The sequence below is a fragment of the Lynx canadensis genome, chromosome E1, assembly GCF_007474595.2.
Source record: "Lynx canadensis isolate LIC74 chromosome E1, mLynCan4.pri.v2, whole genome shotgun sequence".
NCBI lineage: Eukaryota > Metazoa > Chordata > Mammalia > Carnivora > Felidae > Lynx > Lynx canadensis.
Window position 1 is genome coordinate 2704991 of NC_044316.2, and position 18133 is coordinate 2723123.

Consider the following 18133-nt stretch of genomic DNA (forward strand, 5'->3'; position numbering starts at 1 on the left):
GATTCAGAATCCGCATTTTTAACAAGTTCCCTCAGGGTGTTTCTGTGCACCTGAACGAACGTTCACGAATCATGTCACTAAGTGAGCCTAAAAATCTCTAAGATTTCATAAAAACCAGGCTAGAAACTCGCCGAGACTGGTTTTGTTGGCCTATGGGGGAAGTTTTGTTCTAATTTTGAGCTAACGTTTAGCAATCAAGAAATTCACGTTTTCTAAAAAACGTATACCAAACTTCCCTCTTCTCTGAAATCAAAAAGTTCCACTGCTGGCTTTTCTGCTGGAGCTAGAGAGCCACTGATCATTTTCTCTGGGGCTTTATTCTTTAGTTCTAATGGTCCCCACCCGCCAAGACCCAAGAGTTTCCGGATGTCCCTTACGTACCTGCCTGGCGCCCTTAGGCATTTAGCTCAGGGCCCTTGGGAACTGCCACTGGGACTGCAGGTGCTTCTGGAGGTTGTTTCTGCCCGACCTGTGAAATCCACGGCCTAGCAGCCTCCCCGTCCTTCCTAGAGGTAGAGAGAGGACATATAACAGACCTCAACTGCAGCACTTGTAGGTTCTGGTCACTTGAGGTGGTGCCGTAGGGTGAGTCAGTCAGTACAACTTATAAAACATTTTTCGCCGAGTTGGGAGACGATGAGTTAAAGATTTTTAAAAACGCTGCCTGCACGCGCACACAATTTTCTAAATTCTGCACATTCTTAAGCATCTCTCTTCAGATTTTCTCTGGACTTCGGTCCCGGGATGGAGGGCAGACAGCCTCTTCCCAGGCAGCGCCCCCACCCTCCCTGCTAAGCCCCTCCCCATCCCCCACCCTGACTCTTCCTCTCGCCTTCCATCCCACCTGGGGGACGCCTGTGGTAGTTCATGGCCTGTGATTCAGGGGAGCCTCAGGGCAGCATTGACCTGGGAGGAGACTAGCGCGGACAGGCTGGGGCAGGACACTTCCCAGGGGAGGAGGAGCTGGGGCCCCGAATCCAGTTTGGGGTAGAGGTGGAGGCCGCAGGGCTGAGCGCGTCCCTTCCCACCCTCCATTCTGCCTGGTCCCAAGACCCCGGTCGCAGCTGGGCAGATGTGAGCCGGGAGGGGCCTGGTGGAGGTTGGAGAGCTGAGGCCCACCCCAGGGCTCACAGAGCTGGTGGGAGAAGGGCGGGGAAGGTCTAGCCGCGGTCTCCTCTCTGCTCCTCTGCCCCTGTCCCTCAGCCTCCCCCGCTCTGCCCACAGTTTTTCCCTACCTGTCCCCGCAGCTCCCCCATTTCTGCGCAAGCTTCCTTCCTGGGTCCGGTCCGTCTCCTAGAGCCCCGGTACCCTCTGACTCAAGCCCTCTTCACCTGCTCGCTCCTGTTCCTCCAGGGTCCCGGGCACCTCCCAGCCCCAGAGAGCACCTGGCTTGGCCATCAGGCGCTCCCCACCTTCAGACGTGTTTACACTACCTCTGCCAGGTGGCCTGAGCCAGGAGCCCGCGCCTGGGGCTGTCCTCGCCTTTGGGATGGCTCCGTAGCTGGGACCAGTGACGGCCACGGCAGGGCCCTCCCGCGGCTGCGGCTGCTTCCACCCCGTAGCTGGGACTCCGCATCGCGTCCCGGGGCTCACTTGGCCCTTTTTCTCTGCTGCTCCTCAGGGTCTGGGCCGTGCTCCCCCTCCCCACCTGCAGTGGACCCCAGGCACCCCTTTTGGGAGATCTGTGGTGCCGCATTGTGGGACCGTGTGCACTGGGATCTTCTGGGCTGTGCGCCGTGGATGCCAGGCCACGTGCCACGGTGTTGGGAGAGTGGCGGCTGAAATAAAGGTGTGCTTTCTTCCATCTCGTGGTGTGTGATCCCTTTGGCCTGGATGGTCTCTACACCCTCTTCCCTGCAGGACCCACACCTGGGACTGCTAGGGAGGGCTTCAAAGAGGGGGAGAGCCCTAGAGATGCCCGAGGCAGGGGGCAGTGAGCTGCCATCCCGCTCAGGGGGTCTGCTCTGAGGGGACCGGGCAGGGGAGCCCCCGGCTTTTCAGGCTTCGAGAAAAGACCAGGGTCTCTGAGGCTCTGGAAGAGGGTGGTGTGGTCTCATCGTGTGATCGCCGGCGGGGGAGGGGAAGGGAGGTAAGAGCAGTTATTCCATGACCATGACCCATGGAAGCCAGAGTCCAAGACTGAAGGAGCAGGGCCTGTGAATGTAGAAGCTAAGGTCTGTAACAGCAGACCGGGCAGGACTTCACAACCCACATTCCACTTCTCATCCCTCAAGAGCCTGCCGTCGGGCATTCAAGCTGCACAGACCGTCCCAAAGTCACCAGTGGGTGACCAGCCCATTGGTCATCCATTTTCTCTGAGCCCCACTGTCTCTGCCCCAAGCTTGATATTTCCAACATGCTGACTCATGAGGGGCATTGGTTGTGGTGCCTTCCTGTCCTCCCCCAGCCCCAGCCTCAGTCCCCATGGAACCGACCCCAGGCCCTATCCCACCCCCCACCTCCAATCATTCCATTCCTCTGCTGCTGGAATTGCCCCAAGGGCAGGCAGATGACCAGGGCCAGGCTTAGTGCTGAGACACAGCCGGAAGCTAGGTGAAGAAGTTGCCTGTTTCCTCTGGGGTTGCTGAGAGGGCAGGACACCGAGCAAAGATGACAGGGCAGAGCTGATAGATGGGCAGAGACCATGTCTCGCTGCCACTGCTGGAGTCTCTCCACCACTCTGGGCCTAAAGCCAGATCCAGTTGGAGCACCACGGGCTAGTTGTTGGCTTAATCCAGATTGAACTGAGTTTTGTTTTGTGCATCCAGAAGTGTCCTGACACACTCCTCAGGGTTATGGTGGAGTGGGGATGGAACTGGTTTAACAAGCAAGAAAAGAAGAAAAGCCTGGCTTGGGAGGGAGCCGGTGAGAGAAGGATGAGCAACCAAGAGGAGATAGTCTCCACGCCCTTACTCCATCAAGAGTCAGCCAGGGCCCTTCCCCTGTGGTATGACTGGTCCTGAAAACTGCAGTTATGGGGAAGGCCAGGACCGGAAGGGGGAGAAAACGCAAACAGCCTTGTAGCCTCGTCTGGACCCTGGTGCTGGCCCAGCAGTTAGAAGGTGGAGGAACCTCCAAGTCCTGCCTCAGAGACAAGGCACATGAGAGCGTGGTGTGGTCTGAGCTCAGCACAGTGTTGGCCATCAACGTCTTCCAGAGTTAAGTGGCTGGACCTTGACGGGCTGGTTGGGGTAGGACAGATGGCTTCCCTGCTCCCCACGTGGGGAAGGAAGTAGGCAAATCGGGGGAGGAGCAGTTGTGTCATCTGGGACACATAGTTTCCTAGAACTTTTTTCTCAGTCTAGAGACTCACCCCTTCCAAAGCAAAGCCATTTGTCATCTCCGCCAGGGGTATTCGACCTCATCACCCATCCCTAAGCCTGTGTCTTTGGCCCTGGACCCAGAGACGGGCACGCTGTCCAAGCATTTCCACATTTTCCACAAAAAGCATCTCCCCATGTTCTGTCTTTAATCCACAGATGACCCATTTGACACACATGAAACCCAAGGCCCCCAGTGGCAAAATGACTTGTCAAAGACCACATGTCTGGCAAATCTTGAGATCAGGCAGCAAACCCAGGAGTTCAGACTCTGGGCTTTGGGGTGCCTCTCAAGGGTGCTCTGGAGATGTCTATCTGACAGGCAGTCCTGCTCCTTGCCCTCTTGATTCTTTTTTGCAAACACACGATTTAAACTCTGGATCAATGTCTTTGGAATCAGATTATTAAAGAGTCTTGGCTCAGAGGTGCCTGGGTGGCTCAGCGGGTTAAGTATCTGACTCTTGATTTCGGCTCAGGTCTCGATCTCACAGTTCATGAGATCCAAGCCCCACATCAAGGTCTACACTGACAGTGCGGAGCCTACTTGGGATTCTCTCTGTCCCTCAAAACAAATAAATTTAAACATCAAAAAAAAAAAAAACTTTTGACTTGGTGGGATATGGACATGAACACATTTGACATTTCTCCAATCAGTGCCTTCAAAAGGCCAGTTGAGAACTCCAATCCCCTATCTGCTCCAAATGTGGGCTCACCACATCGGTCAAGGACTTGGGGGTGTGGGTGGGGTTGATAGCACATGTCTGCTCCTTCCCTACTCCCCCAACTCTGGCTCTTTGGTCAGGAGGGGAGGGTCACGGGGACATAATCGAATCCTAGAATCCCTACCCCCTCGCTCTTCAAGTGAGGAATGCAGAGGAAGCTGAACTGGCCACCTGTTGGGGAGACTCCCCTGGTGTCACTTTGGCTCGGCTACTGCTGCCACCAGCTGGGGATACAGTCCCTGCCCACACGCACGCGGGCTCACCACAAAGCTAAGAAAGCTGAAGCTTTATGGTCCTTCACCTGCACAAGCCCCTTTCAAGCACCCTCCCCCACCAAGTTTTGTATTCGTTGTCTTAGAGGGGACCTCCAAAATTGGATCAGCTTGAAGCCACAACATTTGGATCTGTCCTGGATGTGGTCCCTTGGGGTTCGGGGATCAGCCTCGTCCAAGCCTTCCTCATCACTGAAGACCCATCAGAAAGCAGCACCATGTTTTCCTTTAGCCCCACAGTGGGGGACAGCCCCACGACCTTGTCTGTGTACCAGAGCCCCTTGGGAGTCCCCTGGCTGCCTGGGAAGCCCGGACAGCCACCAGCTTTAGCTCACCCTGTGCCCTCTGTCCTCCACTATGAGGAGCTACAGGAAGTGTCTTCTTCCTCATGCTCTCAGGCCACAGGGGACAGGGCGAGGGGCTACCATTGCATGACTGCTCAGAAAGCCCTTGGGATGGGAAGGCCGGGGAGGGTAGCTGAGCCAGCTGTTGGCTTCTCTGTTTAGAATGTGGATTACCTCGGGGGCACCTGGGTGGCTCAGTGGGTTGAGTGTCCGACTCTCGGTTTCAGTTCAGGTCATGATCTTATTATGGTTCCTGGGTTCGAGCCCCGCATTGGGCTCTGCGCTGGTAACGTGGAGCCTGCCTGGGATTCTCTGTCTCCCTTTCTCTCTGCGCCCCCCCCCCAACCCCGCTCGATCCCTCTCTCCTTCCCTCTCTCTCTCTTTCTCTCGAAATAAATAAACATTTAAAAAAAAAAAAGAATGTGGATCACTTTGTACTTCATGGTTTCAGCTGTAGACACTAGTTCGAATTCCATGGTCACAGGAAAAGTTAACTCAACGTCCTAGTGTGGCATGGGTCACATGATCAGCCTTATTGCCAAACTCCATTTTTTAATGCCGCACAAAATAAACTTCTGTTGTATACCACAAAGCTCTTGTGATTCTTTCTTTTTTTCCCTTAATGTCTGTTTTTGAGAGAGAGAGAGACAGAGAGAGAGCAAGCAGGGGAGGGGTGGGGAGGGACAGAGGCTAAGAAGCAGGCTCTGTGCTGACAGCACAGAGCCCGACGCAGGGCTGGAACTCACGAACCGTGAGATCATGACCCGAGCTGAAGTCCGACACTTAACCGACTAAGCCACGCAGGTGTCCCTCTCATGATTCTTTTCACCGTGACAAGATGTCGGTCCATTTGACCGAAGGGTGCTCCTGACTACAGGGGCTTCTCCTCCGACTCCACCCCATCATTAAGCCACCAAGCCAAGCAAAGGTTCGCATGTTCAAATGTTCATAACCACCTACCTTATGGCCTTGCCTCCCCTTCATTCTCCATTGTCACTGGCCGGTCAGTAGCACATCAGCCCCTCAGCCCTCTCGCTCAGTCCTGACCACTCGTGCCCAAGCCATGTGCCTCCTTCAGAGCTTCCTTGTTGCTACTATCAACAGATGGTCTGACTTGGGGTCACACGGGTTCTCCCCCATGTCATTGGTAGGTCCTCTGCCTCAGTCCCTGAAGTCATCTCCTCCAGGGCTTAGCTATAATCCCAGGATGGAGGAATACCCAGAACCCTTGCCACACTCTTCGCCGGGATAGCTGGTGGCCCCAGTTGAAACAAGGCCTGAAGGATTGTGTCATGGCCTTCAAACACTGTCCACAAATCATGAAAGCCTTCCTGGCCCTTGGAGAATAGACTGCCCCCCCCCCACCCGGTCTCCCATCTTGGTGGCTTCCCAGGCCCCGGTGCCCAAGCCCAGGGCAAGGGCCATAAATGCTGAGGTGGTTGGACTGGACAATCATGAAACATCTCAAGACCAGAGCCAATCCCAGAAACTGGTCCTTCCAGGAGTCAATGCTTTCTGGAAAAAGCCCTGAGGACACACCCTATGATTATACAGCTGTATAAGACATTCCTTCAAGAACTAGAAAGGACACAGCGTCGATAGTCGATAGATGTGTTATGTTTCTCTTTTGAAAGGAGGGAGACGTTTTTGCCCATCAACAGCTGATGGGCAGGAGCGAGTAGAGAGACAGAGGCTGGAGGAGGTGACAAGGGAGCCAGGTTCCTGTGTCTGGCAGGGTAGATCCACAGGAGGAGGGATTCCCTTGGATGGGAGGAGGGGAGCTCCTTGTAAGATAATTAGAGCAAGGCAGGATGGGCCTGGGAGCAGGTACATTTGGGAAATAGGTAGCTCCTGGTTCTGGGAATCTCCACTGGCAGTTTCTGTTTTCCAAGTGAAGTAGGGGGTGAGGTCATCTTCGGAGCATGTAGGGGAAGAAGGAAAGAGCACTGATTTACTGAGTCCTTCCTATAGACCAGCAAGTGTACTAAGCACTTTACTCATGAAAGTTCATTTAATATCCTCAACAACCTTATGAGTCAGATACTATTAAAACCCATTTCACAAACGCTAATGTTAAGGCTCAGAAAGGCACACGACCTGCCAAAGCCCACCTGGTTATTAAGTGATAGTCAGGATTCTAAGTTCCCCCAAGGTCCTAAACTCTTCATTAATAAAGAGGCAAACAGAGGTGCCTGAGGGGCTCAGTCGGTTAAGTGTCCGGTGCTTGATCTCAGATCAGGACTTGATCTCAAGGTCATGAGTTCAAGCCCGGCGTTGGGGCTCTGAGTCCCTGAGGAAACGGAGGAAAGTAGCTTTAGGGAGCAGTGAGCCTGCCTCTCCTCCACGTAGGAGTAGGAGAGGTGCAGTCCGAAAGTGTTTGCTGGGACAAACAGTCTGTCAAAGATCTTTCCTTCCTGTGTCCTGGGCGTGCTCACAGCAGTAGCAAGGGGAGTCAGGTGAAGATTTAAGGTGACTCTGGTGAGTGTGGAGCTCAGCGAAGGAGCTCAGGAGGAAGAGGGTCCCTCTGGGATGCCAGATCCTCTATGACCCGGGCCCACCCGCCCAGGGCCCAGAATCCCTGCGTGTGGAGACCGTAAGTGAAGAGCCATCCTCTCGGGTTAGGGTCCTCAGACCTTGAAGACCCAGCACGGAGCAAAAGCAGGGGGTTAACAGACCAAATAACACGTGGACAAGAGGGGTCATCCCAGGGCTGGGGGAGGGGAGGCGGGCGTGGGCCAGAGGTCTGGGCCCTACGGGCAGCGCTGGGGCCAGTTCAGCCTCTGCTGGGGGCGAGGGCCACTTCATCCCCACGCTAGCCAAAGCAGACTGGGATTCTGGATGACTTGGATGTACCAGTCTGGGAAATGTATAAAGGAACCCCCAGCCAGTTTAGAGCAACCGGCCTTTCAGCCGGAGTCCCTACATGTGCGGAGACCCCACGATGCACGGCTGTTACTTGCTCTCGAGCAGCCCCACCGCAGGGGCCAGGAGGGGAACGGAGCCCCAACAGGGCGTCTGGTACAAGGAGGGCTGGCAGGAGGGTCCAGGGTGTTGGGAAGACAGTGGTGACCCGCGTCAGACACCAGGAGGACGAGGAGCTGGCCCCGGCCTCCCTCACTCTCAGCCTCCCCTTCCACCGCCTGCGCACCCGCAGTGGCTGGCGGCCGACGTGGCGGTCACCGCGCGCCAAGCCCACACCCAGGGGTCACCCCGGTGAGAAGTTCGACTCGGAGCACCTGCTTTAGCGCGGTTCTCCCCGCTCTCCTCCGCCAGCCACGCGTGTGGGGGCGTGGCCCTGCCCTCGGCCAGCCTCCGCTGATTGGATCAGGGGTTACCACCTGACTCAAGCCCAATCAGGCCATTGGTTGATGCGTGACCAATGACGCGCCCTGGTGCAAAAAAAGGCTCCCGCTGTTGGCAGGTGGATCGAATAAATGCGGTCGGATTCTTGCCCTCCCCCCCCCCCCCCCCCCCCCCTCACCCGCCACCGCCCCAGGTTCCCACCGTTCTGTCATTGTGTCTTGATCCTGTGACAGACTGCTCAGGGAGACTTTGGGAGATAAAAATAGCATTGTTTGCACTCCTCCCACTGAAAGATACAGTCTAATTCTCCTCCCCTTGAATCCGCCCTGGCCTTAGTGACTTGGTTGACCAATGGAATGTCAGAAGCAACATTCCGGGACTTCTGAGATCAGGCCAGATGATCGTAAGAAACTTCTCACCTCCTGTCGGAGCCTCTTGGACTGTCTGTGATCCTGAGCCTCATGTGTTAAAAAAAAATTTTTTTTTAATGTTTATTTATTTTTGAGAGAGGGAGAGACCATGAGCAGCGAAGGGGCAGAGAGACCGCAGGCTCCAAGGGCTGAGCTGTCAGCACAGAGCCTGACACAGGGCTCGAACTCAGGAACCTTTGAGATCGTGACCTGAGCCGAAGTCTGTCGCTTCACCGACTGAGCCACCCAGGCTCCCCTAGCCTCATGTGTTAAGAAGTCACCATGCTGGAGAGGCCATGGGCGGCTGTACCTGTTAACTGACTCAGCTGAGTGCAGGATTCTAGCCATCCACTTCCTGTTACCAGACACGTGAATAAAGTTGCCTTTAGCCTGTATTCCAGCCCATCTGCCCTGAATATGACCCAGTATCTTTGTTAGTGCCATGTGAAATGGAAGAATCACCCAGCAGAGCCCTGCCCACATTCCCATCCTGCAGATTCACAACACACCTCTCTGTTTGGGAAGACCTCTAAACCTTTGCTGAGAGCGTTGAAGGACCTCAGCTCAGCATCTCACCAACAGGTGGTTTCTGAGAGGGGACTCTGCCCAGAAAAGGCAGAGTAGACAGGTGTTGTTATTTGCCTACTTTTTCTGATAGCCACATTGGATTTTCCTTTGGGGATCTACCCATCTCTACCCTCAACCCATGTAGCTTGTGTGGAGCTAATTCCTGCCCCACCTCAGGATCTGTGACCAAGTCCCTTTCAGTGAGGGTCAGCCCCTAGACCTTTGTTGGAAGTAATAAGAGGGAGGCTGGTCTTTGAGCAGGTTTGCTAAGCTGGAAGGATAGAAGTCTACAGCTTTTGCTAACCATCTGTGCCACCACTTGGGAAGAGTCTACCTGAGCATGAGTCAATACAGTTCAACACAGAGGAAAGCAGAAATGAAATGTTGAGGGGGAACAATTCCTGACACATGTTTTGGGCACTGGGATTCATCCAGACCTGAAGCCGGTTACTGTTGAACTTGCCAGTTACATAAACTGATATATTTCCATAATTTATTAAGCTAGTTTGAGGTTGGACTATCCTGCTCTTTCAGCTCTGCCTATTAAAATTGTACCGATTTTTCACGACTAGCTTAAAACTCACCTCCTACAAGAAGACCTCCTTAAATTGTACAGGGGGTATTTATTGTTTGGGGTTTTCTATAGTCCAGGAATGAATTTTTCATACTTCTGAAAAATCTGCACTATCCCCACAGCTCATCAGCACTACCAACATGGCCAGACACAGCCAGCCAGGCACCTTGTCTGACCCCTGCCTGCTGGACAGGGGAAATTGGGCCAAGGGTGGATCCCCATCCCAAACTGGGTCAATGAAGATCCTTTGCTGGGGAACCTTTCATTTGAACCAAGACACTCTAAACCTATCCACTGTTTAGATAGAGAATATATAAACATGAACTGTGCGGACTGGGAAACAGAAAGAACTGGTCAAGGGAGAAGAGACAAAGGAGACAAAGCAGACATGCAAAGAAGGGAGTTGGAGAGAGAATCCCCTGAGTTCCTACAATACTCTGGTCTCTGCCTCTAGGCTGTTCCTGAGACTCAGCTGTATTTCTGGCCTTTGGTCCTTATAATAAATTCGCCTTCTTACTCAAGTTTTCTCTCATGGGTGTGTGTTACTTCCAATCTCCCTGGTCTCCAAAGTGGTTCAGTCCCGTCTCCCTTCTGTTCTGGATCTGTGTTGCCCTGGACCGCACCTTACCTTGAGATGACACTAGGTTCCATCTTCAATGCCATCTCCGATCAGTTGGCTGTGCCTGTCTTGAGTGCTACCCTGACAAAGATTCTCGGGCTACTTCGGGGCTCAAGAAGAAGAGTACATGGATTGATTGGCAAGGTCTTCCGTGAGCATGAAATGGGAAGGGGCTGAATGCCCGCCATGTTTGTTCTCTAACCTGTCACACATCCTTCCCCTTCCGTACAACAGCCAGCTTAACGCCTCACCTGGTCTAGACTCATAGATACTTGTTGAACGGATACATGACAAAGATGACTGTTTTAGAGACTCATGTGGTGGGATGAGTGACAGGAAGTGGACAATGTGAGTTTGAATGGGACAGAAGAGTCAGAGGCATCTGGTGCTCTCAATGTGGGAATCAAATACACAAGCATGGCGGCAGGTGGGACAGAGTGCTTTCGTCACCTCCATCTAAGTCTTGCTTATCCTATGAAATGCGATGAGAACATCCTTGCCTGAAGGGGACGTTCTCTGACATGCCTCACTCTCATGTCTGAGATGGGTCTCCGCACTAATCAGGATTCTTCTGATTGAAAGAGTTCAAAAGTCCAAGAGTATTATAAGCATGGCTCCAACCAGGTGCTCACATGAGATGTCTCTATGTAATCCATATAATCCATTGTCTTCATTCCCAGGTGGGCCCTCCCAAAATGGTTACAGAAATGGCCAGCAGCAGTTTCAAGACTTCCTTATGTCCTATCGCCTTAGCGACTCTGAGAAATGGAAGTACTTAAAAAAATAAAACCAGTTTCAACAACAGAAAAGCCTGGGGCTCATTCTTACTGGCCTGGACAAAACCACCCATTCGTCTCTGAACCAATTCCTAAACTTGGCCCAAATCTATTTGGGCAGAGCTGGATCCTGCGTCTGCCCCTGGAGCCAGAGGGTGTATCCATACGGACTGAGGATGGGAAAGGGGCGATTCTCTACAGAGAAACGAGGGTGCTGTCACCAGAATAAGGGCCACGGGTGCTGCCATCCACACACCGTCTTCTATGTTCCCTTGGGCCCTGCAGTTTTCCCACCAAATCAGGAGCTACTGGGGAACAAGGGTTTGTCCTATTTCCACTTTTGCCCCTTGGCCCCAGCACGGGACCTAACACACAGAAGTTCCCAGATCCCTTCCAGCTGAAGACTTTGCCCACATCTCTGTGACAACGTGAAACGACCGGAAAGGAGGTGCCACACCATCCTCTACTAGACAATAGACCCTCCTGCCCCTGCACCGAACTACCCCCCCCTGTCTACTACCTCAGAAGGGGTGTCTGCTCTCTTGTGGGGGTGCTTTGCTGCCCAACCTTTGTTCCTCCTCCTGGGACCATCCCTTCGCATTTCTCTTATGAAACCACCCATTGTCACATTGAGCCGTGTCATTTGAGTATAGTTGGGTGGCACTCACCTTGGGATACACCTTGGTTGACTTACCTCACCCAGTGGGCTCCATCCTCCTGGCCACACTGGTTGGTTCAGGGATCCTAGTGTTACCTGTTTAGAGCAAGGAAAAAGGAGGGGGTAGGGAGACATCTGACAGAGTTTTGGGAAAGGGAAGTGTCAGCCCTCTTTCACGGTGTTACCTACAGAAACTCCCTCTGATCTCCTGGGTGGCGGGGTGTGAGGGCGTGAGGTTGGGAACTGCCCCCATCACAGCCATGCTGTATGGAGCTTGAGGCTGAAGCGAGTGCTGCGGAAGGCAGAGGGAAAAGGTGGAAAAGATAGCAGGTCTTAAGTCCTCTCCGGAGCAGCCACATAACAGCCCCAAGGCGGAGGAGGCAGAGACTACGACTGTCACCCTTGGTTGGCGTGACACAGTTAAGCACCGGGGCTGGCCGCCTTCCTACCCTGAGCCAAATTGGAGTTCCAGGAGGAAGGCAGAAGGGACAGCGGATATTGGATGGGAAATTCATTGCGTCTGTCCTACTCTCTGCCTCTGGATACGGCGGTTGCAATGGTCCACCTGGACCGCCAAAGTCGACCTGGGCTGGAATTGTCTATTGCTCGTGCCCATGGGAGGCCAGTGTCCCCCACCTGGGTTCTGGATGCTACCCTTTCTCTTTCTCAGCATTTTACTTCCTGGGACTAGCCCTTCCTCCTGTCAGTTTCCCTCCCTCACTCTGGACGATGTAAACACGCTTTAGGGGCTGTGGTTCTCAACCGTGGGGGCACCTCGGAATCACTTGGGAAGCTGTAAGAAAGATACTAACACTTGGCTTTAACACCCAGACCCCCGGCGAGACCCCTGGACATTGGTTTTTCGAGGGCCCCCTGGTGGTTCTGATGTGAAGCCGGTATTGAGACTCATCTTGAGGATCGCTCTTCTGGAAAGTTCTCCTCTGGTCTCATATCCCCCAGTTATTGCCGCGTTTCTCTGCCCCCCTTCACAGCAAAACTTATTAAGAGAATATTCTGCCCTCACTGTTTCTAACTGCCTACCTTCTGTTTGCTTCTTTTTATAATTTTGCAGGTTCAAAAAAAAACCCAGATAGGACAAATGCCAAAAATAAAATAAAGACGAATACAGACATTTTACGGGTCCGCATCTGTTTGTTACGGCTCTAACGCCCCACAAAATTGCCCACGGCTCAGAGAACGTAAGTGCTGCCTCTTTCTTATTTTTTTATTCTTTAAAAGAATTTTTTTAATGTTTATTTATTTTTGACAGAGAGAGAGAAAGAGAGACAGAGGCGTGAGCAGGGGAGGGGCAGAGAGAGGGAGACACAGAACCCCGCTGGCACTCTGTCTCTCTCTCTCTCTCTCAAAAATAAATAAACCTTAAAAGAAAACCCAGGGGGCACCTGGGTGGCTCGGTCGGTTAAGCGTCCGACTTCGGCTCAGGTCATGACCTCACGGTCCACGAGTTCGAGCCCCTCGTCGGGCTCTGTGCTGACCGCTCAGAGCCTGGAGCCTGTTTCCGATTCTGTGTCTCCCTCTCTCTCTGCCCCTCCCCTGTTCATGCTCTGTCTCTCTCTGTCCCAAAAATAAATAAATGTTAAAAAAAAATAAAAAAAAGAAAATCCAGAATTAAAACTGAAAAACCAATCAATAAGCAATATAGGCATGCCGTTTTGAGATGTGACAGTAAATACTAAGATTATCAACTAAAAGAGCAGAAAGTCACGGTCTTTGATGAGGGGAAAAGCAGCAAGGATGAAGGGGGCAGCTGTTGGTGGTGAGAAACTTCCAGAACTGTTTGTCTCTTTAAATCATGTGTGTCTATAGTTTGGACCACACTTTTATTTATTTATTTTTTGGAATTTTTTTTTAACATTTATTCATTTTTGAGAGTGAGAGAGACAGAGCGTGAGCAGGGGAGGGACAGAGAGAGGGGAAAACACAGAATCCGAAGCAGGCTCCAGGCTCTGAGTTGTCAGCACAGAGCCCGACGCGGGGCTCGAACTCACGGACTGCGAGATCAAGACCTGAGTCGAAGTCGGATGCTCAACCGACTAGGCCACCCAGGCACCCCTGGACCACACTTTTAGAATTGAAAAACGGGGCACCTGGGTGGCTCAGTCGGTTAAGCGTCCGACTTCGGCTCAGGTCATGATCTTGCGGTTCGTGAATTCAAGCCCCGCGTCGGGCTCTGTGCTGACAGCTCAGAGCCTGGAGCCCGTTTCAGATTCTGTGTCTCCCTCTCTCTCTCTGACCCTCCCCCGTTCATGTTCTGTCTCTCTCTGTCTCAAAAATAAACGTTAAAAAAAAAGTTTAGAATTGAAAAGCAAAGGGCCACAGGGTGGCTCAGTTGGTGGAGCATCTGACTTTTGATTTCGGCTCAGGTCACGATCTCGTGGTTCATGAGTTCGAGCCCCACATCGGGCTCTGTGCTGACAGCATTGAAGCTTGCTTGGGATTCTCTCTCCCTATCTCCCTCTTTCTCTCTCTCTCTCTCTCTCTCTCCACCCCAGCCCATGCTCTATCTCTCTCAAAATAAATAAACTAAAAAAAAAAAAAAAAGAATTTAAAAGCACGAAAAAGAGAAGGCAGCAAGAAGGAAGGAAGGCAGGGGACGAGGGAGGGAGGGGAGATAAAGAGATATAGGCAGGAACTCCCCATTCAGGGATTCAAAGCGGCCGTGAACTCAGTGACATTTTTAAGCCTTGAGTAACTTCCTTCCCCAGGTGGTACTCTGATTTCTTTCTCTGTATCTCCAAGCGTCAGATGACAGGTCCCAGAAGACCTTGCCAGGTCAGATCAGCCCGGGCGGCAGGCCAGAACAGAGACAGATATACAACACAAATGCCCGAGGGCAGTGGGTCTGAAAAAGACTCCTCCTTTGTGTTTATTTAAAACAGACATCCCCCAAGTTCAATGTCTGGAGGCTGCCTCCCAGCATGAAGTAGGTCGGGAGAAGTGGCATTTTTACAGACACCCTGATGCAAGCGGTCCACTTGGCCTTGCCTTAAGCAACAATGCTCTAGGCCAGAGGGGAGGATGTTGGGGGGGGGGGGATCACAGGTCACAGGTGTAGCTGATGTTGAATCACAGGACAGCTCGCATTACAGCAGGGAGAGAGTGCCAATTTGGCATTTGTTGTTGCTTTAATATCCTCGTAGCACCTGGTAATCCCTCCCCTGGAACAAGGAACAAGTCACTGGCAACAGAATTCACCTAGAGTTGAGTAACCTGGTTTTTATTGCACCCATGTCTATTATACTCTCTTAGGGGAACAGTTCCAGATTGTCAATTTACCTTATTTAAAAAAAAATTTTTAATATTTATTTACTTTGAGAGAGAGAGAGAGAGAGAGAGAGACAGAGCACAAGCAGGGGAGGGCAGAGAGGGAGACACAGAGTCCGAAGCAGGCTCCAGGCTCCGAGCCGGCAGCACAGTGCCTTGATGCGGGGCTCGAACCCATGAACCGCGAGATCATGACCCGCGTCGAAGGCAGACACTTAACTGAGCCACCCAGGCGCCCCTCAATTGACAGTATTGACGCCAAGTTTCCTTTAAAATAGATTTATTTAAATTTCTAAAAGGTAGGGGCGCCTGGGTGGCGCAGTCGGTTAAGCGTCCGACTTCAGCCAGGTCATGATCTCGCGGTCCGTGAGTTCAAGCCCCGCGTCAGGCTCTGGGCTGATGGCTCGGAGCCTGGAGCCTGTTTCCGATTCTGTGTCTCCCTCTCTCTCTGCCCCTCCCCCGTTCATGCTCTGTCTCTCTCTGTCCCAAAAATAAATAAACATTGAAAAAAAAAATTAAAAAAAAAAATTTCTAAAAGGGAAAAGGAAGAGGAGAAGAGCAAAAAAGGGAGTCCAAGGATCTATTTGAGGGCGGGAAAACAGTAAAGCATTACTACCTTTTCTTAGCCTCACTGCGCCTGGGGACATGTGTACGTGCCATATTGATTAATATCACAAGTGTGACCTACAAATAAAGAAAATATTTAACATATTTAGAAATGTGTAGCTCTTGCATGATTTACCTGGCACATGGAAAATGTGACCTGACAATTGGTCATAATCCATGAGTAGATGGCTTGAGTAAAGAACATTAAGTGACATTGCTTCACGGGAATATCTACAAATGGCCATTAAGCACATGAAACAACGTCCAACCCCAGCAGACGCCAGGGAAATCCAGGTCAAAACCACAATGAGATCCCACTTCATAGCCATTAAAATGGCGATATCAAGTGTGGGTGGGGATTTGGACAAATTGGAACCCGTAGAAAACAGTATGGCGGTTCCCCCCGCCCCCGCCGAAAAACAATTCAACAGAGAGTTCCCACATAATCCAGCAATCCTACTTTTAGGTATATACTCAAAAGAATCGGACAGGAGTCAGACATATTTGTATACCAGTGTTTATAACAGCATTTTTCACAACAGCCAAAACAACATGGAAACAGGGGCACCCGGTTGGCTCAGTCGGTGGAGCATGTGACTCTTGATCTCGGGGTTGTGAGTTTGAGCCCCAGGCTGGGCACAGAGCTTCCTTAAACAAATGGAAGAAATCAAATGTCCGTTGATGGATGAGTGGAAGAACAAAATTGTGTATACACACGATGGAATATCGCTCGGCCTTGAAAAGGAAAGATATTCTGACACCTGCTACAACAGGGGTGAGCCTTGGACACATTATGCTAAATGAAATATGCAAGACACAAAAAGACACATACTTGATGATTCCACTCATAGGAGGTGTCTAGAGTCCTCAAATTCAGACTCGGAAAGTAGAAGGGAGGGGATCAGGGGTTGGGGGTGGGGAGAATGGTTGTGTTGGGTTTTTTTTTTTCAATGTTTGTGTATTTTTGAGAGAGACAGAGCATGAGTGGGGGAGGAGCAGAGAGAGAGAGAGAGAGAGAGAGAGAGAGGGAGGGAGACACAATCTGAAGTAGGCTCCAGGCTCAGAACTCATGATCTGAGCTCCTGACCCAAGCTGAAGTCAGATACTCATCTGATCGAGCCACCCAGGTGACCCTGTTGTGGTGGTTTCGATAAATACAGTCTCAGTTCGGCACGACGAAAAAGTTCTGGAGACAGATGTTGCTGGTTGCTCACCAAAGTGAATGTATCACCCACTACTGTGAACTGCACACTTGGAAATGGTCAAAATGGTGGGGCACCTGGGGGGCTCCGTCAGTTAAGCATCCGGCTTTCCCTCGCGTCATGATCTCATGGTTCGTGAGTTCGAGCCCCGCGTTGGGCTCTGTGCTGACAGCTCGGAACCTGGAGCCTGCTTCGGATTCTGTGCCTCCCTCTCTCTCTGCCCCTCCCCCTCTCACACTCTCTTTCTCTCTCTCTCTCTCAAAAATAAATAAATACTTAAAAAAAATTTTTTAAGAAAATGGTCAAAATGGTAAATTCTATATTATCTGTATTTTACCACAATTTTTAAAAAAGAGGAAAGAAAAGAATGGATGGTTTATAAAATCCAAACATTCTGCCTGGAAACACTCTTTCCTATAGCCATATGCTCTCCTCTCTCTGCGGATACAAATTATAATTTGGGGTTTTTTTTTTGGAACATTTCTTCTGGTCCCCGCATTGTCTGTTCCTTCAGTCTTGTGTGTTTGGGTCTTGTCTTTTATACGCTTTTTAAAAAATGTTTTTATTTATCTATTTGTGTGTGTGTGAGAGAGAGAGAGAGAGAGAGAGAACGCGCGCGCGAGAGCGCTAGTGGGGGAGGGGCGGAGACAGAGAGAGAATCCCAAGCAGGTTCCCCACTGTCGGTGCAGAGCCCCATGGCGGGCTCGAACCCACAAAGCTTGAGATCACGACCTGAGGCGAAATCAGGAGTCGGATGCTTAACCGACTGAGCCACCCGGGTGTCCCCGGTCCTTGTCTTTTAGGTAAAAGCCTTCCTTGAAGGTCTGGTGATCCTAGGCCACTCATTCATCTGCAAGTGGCTCAACAGAAGCCGACCAGAAACTGTGGGGACAGGGCTGTCAGCCGGTGGGCTTCATGTGGCAGAGCTACTCCATTGGAGGAGCCCACCTGACACTTGAGCTGGTCGGTTCTTCTAGAGAGAAACCCTCCAGTCTTGACTGCAGGGGAGGGTTCGGGAGTCCAGTATATTAACCTGCCTACCTACTTGGATCCAAGCAAGGAAAGGGACTGGGGTCCCCACTGCTCCGTGTGTGGTCTTTCACCCCACTCTCCAACTTTAAGTTTCGTGTCCCACCCTCAGCTCTAGCTGGTGTCCCCACGTCCAGATTCCCCCGAGATCCACCTCTCCCGAAAAGAAATCTCCCACTGTCTCCTCCCGCTGGCCGTGTCAGGTGTAGGAGGGTATCTGGGGGGAGGAGGAAGGGTCCTGATTGCGTCTGAGAAGCTGTTCTGTCCCATCAACCTGTTTTCAGTGTCACCTACCTGCCACTCTCAGAGCGCCTGTCTCCCGATTCCTAAGACCTCAGGGGATTTTGAGGCGGGGAGGCTCAAACTCCGCACTCTCACGCTTGTTCGTGCTCTTGTCCTCGTAGGTTTATTACGCCTTAACCTGGGCACGTTAGTGGGGTTTCGGG